Below are 7,923 nucleotides of genomic sequence, written 5' to 3' on the forward strand. Positions count from 1 at the left end.
TCCCCGATCGAATAGAAAAGTCTCAATTCTCTGGCAACTCTACGTCGAAACCATGCAAAGTTCTTTATCTATCTGTAATCATCAGTTAACTTAGCAGATCTGTGTCATTTATATTGAATATATTTATGCAATTGTAATCGATCTCTTTATCTATATTGAATTTTATAGAATCCGATTCTATCGCAATCTACTTCCCTCGGTTTCGCAGTTTGCTTATGCGTTTTTCAGTAATCAGTTAACTTTGCATAGATCCATCTCAGTTATGCAATCTAATCGATCTCTCATCTCATGTATATTGAATTTTATTCTATCTCAATTTGTTTAAGCCTTTTTCCGTTTTCGTAATTCTCTCTCTTTTTGTTGTTGTTGCGTGAAGCTTCTTACACATGCGTCTTCTGGGATGTCGACGATTACCCAATCCCTAAAGATATCAAGATTTGGGTTTATGGTTTGAGAGTTATGGCTAATTTCCCAAAACAGATCCGGAATGATACAACGCTACGAGCTGCCAACCTTTGAGATCAACTGTTGCGTCAAACGACAAGGCACCAGAAGGTGATCTCTATGTCCTTGGAAAGATGTCGCCGCTTTCAAGTTTACAAAACATTCTTTCAGAGGCAAAATCAGAGGTCGGTAGCCAGAGAAAACGAAGAAGAAAGTAGGCACACCGGATGAGGAACATCATCTTTGAAACTTTAGCACAAAAACGAAAATTTCATAACTCCTCAGTGACATCTTAGAGACTCCATCTTTCTTTCCAACAAATAAAACCATTGGTCGCCACATGATCAAAGAACAAAAATCCCTTTCTTCACTTTGAATTTGAATTTTTCCTATAAAAATCTCTCCGTGAAGCTCCCCCTTGTTGATTTGTGTGTCTGATGAGCAAGGCAAAAAGATCAAGCCATGACACATATAACAACAACACACAACCGAAAAAAAATGCTTATATCTCTTGATTCACTTTCAATGAGCCCGACTTCAGTTCCGGAATCTCAATGTCAGAATTGTCTTCAGAATCAGCACACGAACAACCAACAAAAATCTCAATGTCAAATATGAAACGTAAATTTATAGTGTTCACAAGCTCTGGACGAGCAACAACAACATGGCTTCATTCTTAGCTCGTTTTTTAATGTCAGATTTTACTTTTGGATTTTGTGGTTTTCTGCTGCACAGCTCCAACTTGTTTTCCATTTCATATCTTCAAAATAAAACCTGTTGATGCATAGATATAGCTTGTGTCTAGTTTACACAGATCAAACACACATCCGGACTCGCTTCAATGCAGAATTTTCCAATGCAGGACAAGCTATCCATCAATCTATTATATGTAAAGATATCAGGCAGCACATCTTTATCCCACATCTCGTTCACTATAACTTCTCTTTCCTTTCTTCTCCCTTCTTTTGTGAATCCCGAAACCAAAAACATGGTATGTTGTCTCATCGGTTTCAAATCCTTTGCTACATGCCAAAAGTCTCAAGCTGTTTGCATCAGTAGAATGATCAGAATTGCAGAGATCCCGGTCCGGAGAAGCAAGTTAAATGTCACACTAGTATCGCGAAGGATTCCTGCATTCATCATCTTCTCCATAAAGCCTGATGCTTTCTCTACTCTTTCTGATTTCCTCAACCCTTGGACGAGTGTAGTACAAGCAATGAAACATGGGGTTTGGCCTTTCTTCCACAGCTCCTCCACCATCTCCATTTCTCGATCTGCCTTGTTTTCTCCGCAGAGTTTTTCAACTAAAAAACTACCATACTCAAACTCACTCGGTAAACAATCACCAATCCACGAGCATCGTCAACCTGACCTTCTCTACAGAACCCATCAACCAGAAATCTTGCAAGTGGCTTCCTCGATTTTACCCCTGCTCTCTAATCAGAGTGTTGAAGCTAACCAGATTTGGTTCACAGCCTTGCTCCTTCATCTCCCTGAACAAATCCAATGCCAAATCAAACTTAAAGCTCCTGCAGTAGCCATTGATGAGGGTGTTAAACGTGCATACATCTGGCTTTGCCCTTTCTTTCCCCATCCTCTGGTAAAACCTTAAAGCCTTATCCATATCTCCAGATTTCACACATCCATTCACAACTCCAACATTTGGTATCAAACGCTAACAATACGCATCAATGGCAGATCGGAAAATAGGTTCGAGCTGTGGACAAGAGAAGATACCTGAGGAACAAGGACATGGGGAGAAGAAGATAAAGATCGTCAAACCGGTGCCTGGCGGCGAGTGGTCTCGACATCCAGAGGAAAGAATCGTGATCATGAGCGTAGCTGCCCAATTGAAGACGGCCAAGACATAATGAGCGTAGAGCGGCTGGTGACGGAGCTTCGAACGGAGGAATCCGAGGAGAGTTTGTGGAGTTAGGGTTTGGTGGTGAGGGAGATTGTTCTCGAGGAAATTGGAGTGTTTGGGAGATTGTTCTCGAGGAAATCCGAGGAGAGTTTTGTTTTGTTTGCAACGTGCTGATTCTTTCATGCTACTTGTAATCATGCAGGAAAGAGTCGGGCAAGAGATGCTGCGCTAAATGCAATCCAATCACCTTTGTTAGATATTGGGATTGAGAGAGCCACTGGAATTGTTTGGAACATTACTGGCGGAATTAAGTGACTTGACATTTTCTTTAACATTACTTTATCAAATGCTTGAAAAGTCTTCCAACATGTCGCATTTTACATGTATTGGTTCAACAAGCTTGCATTTTGCAATCCAACTTAGAGAATGCTTCATTACATTTCTATTTAATGCATCTATACAATAACAGTCTCAAACTTTCAATTGATACTAAACAATATAATGTTTTTGATATAAAAAGTTTGCAAGTTGTAGGCACATTTTATTTACTATTTGCATAATTTACAATCACACTCACATTTACACTTACACTCACAACTTGTATAAACAATAGTTCCAATGTTCAATAATAAAAATGAGAACGTTTTCACACATGAACATCATTTTATCAATATGCACAGGGGATGACTTTTCAACAAAATAAATATATTAGTAATTAAAAAAATGTATAAATAAAAAAAAAGACAAATAATCATTAATTAGAAAGAAATAAAATAGATTATAATCAGTATGAATGACACTTACGGCAACCAATCTTCTTTTTATAATATTCAACTCTTCTCGGATTCAAAGTGACCTTGTACCCAAGTCTGTGCAAAAAAGGAGCACGCACTTTATTTGGTGGTTCGTCAAGTCCAAAACAACAAATTTCACCAACAGTTAAGGTCTGGTCACGTGTCTGTAAGGCTTTTTCAATTTGATCTTTTAGGGTTTTTACTTGCTCATCATCTTCCGGTACTTCTGTAGTATCGAGGTCCAAAAACACCTTCACTGTTTTTGTTGTATCCACAGTCCTTGTTTTATCCATAGTCCGACGAATCGTGTTTTTGGGTTTACACCACTCTGAAAAAAAAAACGATAAATAAACTATCACTATAAATGACAAAAATTAAAAAATTTACAAAAAAAATTTTTATCGATCAAGAAGTGATAGAAAGAGAGAGCTTACCTCCTTCGATGTCGTCTACCTCGTTCATGGGTTCGCCTTCCTTCTCCATGGTTTCGTCTTCCTCCTCCATGGAAGACCTTTTCTTATCTTCGTTGTTGAAACAGAAGGGTTTTTCGAGAGAAACAAGATAAGAAAATGGTTAGTTTTTTTTTGTGCCCAAATGAAGGTTAAAAAAGAAAGTGTTGCCTTTCATATCAGCGACTTATACGCTACTAGGTTTAGATCTGTGTCATGCTATCAGTCGTTGGATCTCAGTGTTTATTAATGAACGGTTTAGATCTGGTCTGCCAAAACTAGATTTGACATTTACATTTTGTTTTTTAATCTATATAAATAATAAGCTGAAATGTGTTTACCTGAGTTTCATTTCTTTCTTTTTTCCCTCTTAACTTTAGAATTACAAAAATGCTCTTAATTAATTATACAAAAGAGATTAGGTAAAGTATGTCTAATCCGTGGCTTAATTATTTATTTACTATGTAGACAAAACAATGATATTTTATGTCTTATTCTCTTTGCCGACTCAGCTTCTCCCTTCTTTCGACTTAGAGCATGATTATTGGCGTTTCTTAGCCAAATCCAGAGCCGGCGCAAGGAAAACTGGGGCCACAAGCCCAATTTTATGTTTGGGCCGAACTATCTTGTAAACAAATGATAAAAAATCAAAACAAGTAAAATGTGTTACACGGAGGAATCGAACTTGAGATACTTGTAATATTTCCTTACCCTTAAACCATTAGACTAAAGAGACTTTTAGGTATATGGGGCCGATTAAGAACTATATATTTTGGGGCCACAAGCACATGCTTCAGTAGCTTGTTCCTTGCGCCGGCTCTGGCCAAATCTTAGCCACAATAATGAATTAAATTAAATGCAAAAGCTTGATTTATACTAAGGAACGTTTCTTAGGTAAGGAACAAAATCATCTTAAGAGACGTCTACTTGGTGTAGTTTTAGAAATTTATTTTTCGTTTTTTTCTCTCTTTCTTCTCTGAAGAAAACAAAGCAAACGGTTGAGAAATTCCAGACGTCGGAGAGATGGATGGAGATATGGAGGCTCTCAATCCCGATTTGGATATGGCTGCCGCCGATGATGATGCGGTTAAGGTCTGCTACTCTCTCTCTTTCTCTCTTACTGTTTCGTTCATCTTAATGTGATTGACGCTCGATTGATTTTGTCATCATGTGTATATATGTTTGATTGGTGTTGTAATCGATACTAGGAGTTGGATGAGATGAAGAAACGATTGAAGGAGATGGAGGACGAAGCTGCTGCTCTACGTGAGATGCAGGTTAAGGTCGAGAAGGAAATGGCAGCCCAAGGTTTTCGTCTCTTTGATTTCGTTTTGCTGTGACCCTCCTTTTGCCTGACTTGTCTCAGTTGAAAAACTGCATGAACTAGTTTGCTACTACTAGACTTCTTCTCTTTTACAGTTATTTGACTCATTTAAGATTTCTTATCAGTATGTTATTGATTTTTTTTCCTAAGGCTTTGTTTCAGTCTGCATTTTATCCACTTTAGTGTCACCTCATTGAGTTATAAATTGCTGTTTTCCACGAACTAAGTTATCGTTGGAGTATCAGCACACAATCATTGAAAACTCATGGACCTCGTCGAATAACCATCTCTAACGATTCTTGAGAGGGAAAGATGAATTGTAATTGGTTTCCTTGGAAAATTCATCCATGAATCAGTTCCGGTTGACCCCAAACTCGTGTCATGGAAGCAACAATCGAACACAAATTTTGTCTCCTTGGCATCACCGGTAATCCCAACAGAATGAACTGATTCTCCGCCGATTCTTGGGCCATAATTGCCACAGGAAGAGTAGTCGGTGCATCATCAGCCCATGATTGGTGTCTTGAACAACCATTCGCAAGTTATCAGCCATTTTGAAAAGGGTTGAGTAGAATCTAAAAGGGTAGAGTAAAGCAAGAAGAATTGTTTGAACTAATTGTGAAGGAAAGAGACTTCCGGATCTGCGATGATATAGAGGGAAGATCTCTTTAACCGCCACAGAAACATCACATCAGGATAGAAGATTTAACATTGAAAAATTTGATCTATTTTATCGGTAAATTTGAAAGAAAACGTTACGAAAAAGATGAAAAAAAGATCGATAAATAAACCGTAACCAAATCGCTGTTTTTGTCGCCATATCTTTTCTATCTTCAATTTATTTATATATATATATTTTTATTAACACTATCCTTCAAATCTTTGATTTTATATGTTGTAGTTGTGTAAGGTAAACATACTTTGATTTCGTGTGGTAAAGTAAGAGATGGGTTTTCGCCGATAGGTGTGTCTGGTAGCGTAGGACATGGTGATCTGAAATGATGATGTCTTTTTTAACAAATCCATGGTTGGGTCTGTGATATAAGAACGAGCGTGATGATTGATGGAGAAGCTGTTGCTGGACTAAGGTCACTCTCAACAGATTCGAATGGAAGGGAAGATGAAGATAGAAGTGAATAGATGGTGAAACTGTCGCTGGACTAAAGTCATTCTCAACAGATTCGATAGAGATAGAGATGGATAGTTGGATGAATCGAAGTTCGCCACACAAAGTTGCGGAATGACTTTGTGATAAGAACACAAATCAATATCTAAATGAATCGCACACAAAGATAAAGATTTCACTTGTTTTCTAAAGGAATCACACACAATAGAAAAAAAACAAGTAAAACAAAAGCCTAAGCTTTAAAAGTGAGAAGCTCTCTCTTTATTTTTTTTCCAAAAATCTATATATTTACAATGAAGGGAAACATGAGCTTATATAGGCTCAATTTACAAATCAATAACATAAGTACAAAATAAATCAAATTAATTACATGAATCAATCAAGAATAAATTTGAGAGATTTTATCAATCAACGTTGATGGAGATTGGTTCTTTGTATCTAGACACTTTCTTGATATAGCCATGAATTGATTGTCTTCTAGAAACTTCTTTATAATTTGATCTTGATTTTCCTTGAACCAATCCTTGATGAGTCATGGATATTTCTAGGACTACATCACTCTCTCCTTCTTGAAAAGGTTTTGTCCTCACATCGATAGCCGATGTCACTTCGATTCTCGTTCTCAGGGTCTTCTTTCTTCTTCACATAGGCGTAATTGTCCGTGTGATGATGATATGGTTCATTTACGGTGTTTTTCCGGATATGTCGGGTCTGTTAGCAATAGTTACCAATGGGGGTTTAATGCAAATTTGCGCCCCTCGACGCATATGGAATCCCGGAATCTCATCGGAGATACTTGTCGTGAAGAGCTCACCAACGACGTCTTTGGTTTGAGATGTATGATACGATTGGAATACACCGGCACAAAGCTATACTTTATAATGCGCACTATGACACCGATACAGAATAATTGGTATCGGATTGTCCGGGTTTCAAAACTTATTCCAGGAGCAACATGCTTTTGGTATGTGATGTGGAGTTTAAACAAAGAATGTCAATATGGCATACATATAACATTCGAGTAAGATAGCTTATGAAGAAGGAACATAACATGTTTTTAAACATGTTAGCGAGGAAGGCTTATCGAAAGGAAGCATCGTCAAATTCATTTTTTTTTTCACCATCTTCAGTATGTGGCGCCACATAATTTTGCTTATGTAATAGATTGTTTTATGAAGTTTTGTAATAACTTTGTATATGCTATTGTAATATCAATTGTCTAATAAAAAATTTTAGAAGGAAAGAAAAAAAAAATGGTAAAATCAAATCTTGTGTTCGCAGATCAGATCTAACCGTTAGTTAACATTGAGATCCAACGGCTGAAAACGGATCTAAACCTAGTAGCGTATAATCCGCTGATAATAAAAAGCCAAGCTGTTTTTTTTGTTTTGTGTGCTAAATATCTTGTTTCTCCAAAAGAGAAAAAGTCACAAAATTCTCTGGCGATCTCTCCGTCGAAACCATGGACAACAAAGATTTTATTAGGGACCTATAATGTAAATATATTATACTTAGGCTAATATGTTAATTTTCCTAAGTATGTTTAGGGTTTCATGTGTAGGATGTATATATACCTTTTCTCAATGTCAATAGAACACAACTTTTCTCTTTATTCTCTTTTCCCTTTGGCATGGTATCAGAGCTAGGGTTTTAAGAAGAAGATCAAACAAAGGGAGAAAGAGAAGAGATTATGGCCGACGGTGAGAACAGTGTTGGGAAAGAGCTCGGGCCGGCGAAGACTGCGGAAGGCGGCAGCGGCAGTGGGCTCACGGTGGCGGAGAAAGCTAGGGCTTCGCCACTGTATCTCCATCCTTCGGATGGACCGGGTAATGTGATCACTACTGTTCAATTGAAGGGAGAAAACTATGAAGATTGGGCTAAGCATGTGCGGAACGCCTTGCGAACGAAACGGAAATTGGGGT

The 7,923-nt window shown here is 37.6% G+C and overlaps 1 long non-coding RNA gene and 2 pseudogenes across 1 annotated transcript; 2 read left to right on the forward strand and 1 right to left on the reverse strand.

The window, feature by feature from the left end:
* Positions 1 to 935: 935 nt before the first annotated feature.
* LOC9299097 lies at positions 936 to 2,426 on the reverse strand (annotated as a pseudogene).
* A 2,107-nt stretch (positions 2,427 to 4,533) lies between these two features.
* LOC9299091 lies at positions 4,534 to 5,024 on the forward strand. The gene is made up of 2 exons (XR_002330585.1): positions 4,534 to 4,643; positions 4,760 to 5,024. It is a non-coding gene; the product is annotated as an uncharacterized LOC9299091 (long non-coding RNA).
* Positions 5,025 to 5,931: 907 nt separating this feature from the next.
* Positions 5,932 to 7,224, forward strand: LOC110226640 (annotated as a pseudogene).
* The last annotated feature ends 699 nt before the right edge of the window (positions 7,225 to 7,923 follow it).

Source organism: Arabidopsis lyrata (genome assembly GCF_000004255.2).
Source record: "Arabidopsis lyrata subsp. lyrata unplaced genomic scaffold ARALYscaffold_53, whole genome shotgun sequence".
Lineage (NCBI taxonomy): Eukaryota > Viridiplantae > Streptophyta > Magnoliopsida > Brassicales > Brassicaceae > Arabidopsis > Arabidopsis lyrata.